Source organism: Lipotes vexillifer, unplaced genomic scaffold (assembly GCF_000442215.2).
Source record: "Lipotes vexillifer unplaced genomic scaffold, Lipotes_vexillifer_v1.1 scaffold443, whole genome shotgun sequence".
Lineage (NCBI taxonomy): Eukaryota > Metazoa > Chordata > Mammalia > Artiodactyla > Lipotidae > Lipotes > Lipotes vexillifer.
In genome coordinates, this window is record NW_006779163.1 from 3,115,855 (window position 1) to 3,116,768 (window position 914).

The window sequence follows — 914 nt, forward strand, 5'->3', positions numbered from 1 at the left end:
GGGGGGAGGGGGGCGGGGAGGCCTGGAGAACACGCGCGGCCGCCGTGTCCCGGCTGCTTCCGGCAGGAGCGTCGGTCGCTCGCTGCTGGAGACCCGGGCGAGCGTCGCCGAGCTCCTTCCTGACCTTAGGTTTCTAGCATTTGTGAGCATCGTGGACCCTAAGAGTGAAGACAAATAATAGGCTTTACTTTGCTACACGGATCGTCACTGAATTCTGAAGTAAAAGTAAAGCAAGAGCATTTATTGAAATTTAAAGCACTGGGTCTAGATTTTTACCAGCTAAAGCTGGCACAACTTTGGAGACAGTGAGATAAACTCTACTGGACTCCACAGAAGACGTTCTACTGAAGTCTATATCGAGTCGTGAATGTGTGTTGGGCTGAAACGAGGCCTTAGTTACGTGGACTTGAAGTAACAGGGAGACCTGCCCGTAAATGTCTTGGCCATCTGTCCTACTTTAGCACACGTTACCGCAGAGGAAAAACCGTTTTACTTCATGCACCAATACCTGAGACATTAACTGCACCTCCGAGAACTCAGGCTTCTTGCTGACAGAGCGCAGGTCTGTGGTGGCTGTTGTCTCATTGAGTTCGTTGTTTTAGAAACCTGTTTGGGACTAGAAAAGTTGATAGGTTTAAGTCCAAAGTCAAACATAATGAAGCTTACCTCCTCCCCACCCCACCCACCCATTATAATCTCTCAGCTCTGTTAGTGCCGCATTTCAAGGGAAGAGCATTTCTCAGATAAGAACTGAATTTCAAACCTATGTATTTTGGTTATTCATTGTTACACTATCACTAGCTTTTTGCATTTTCCTGTTATCTAGTTAAATATTGCCCAAGATATCAATACCCATGATCTGGTTGAACACCTAGGTTTTTAATACTTGAGACCGAGTTCCAAAATTTCACTCC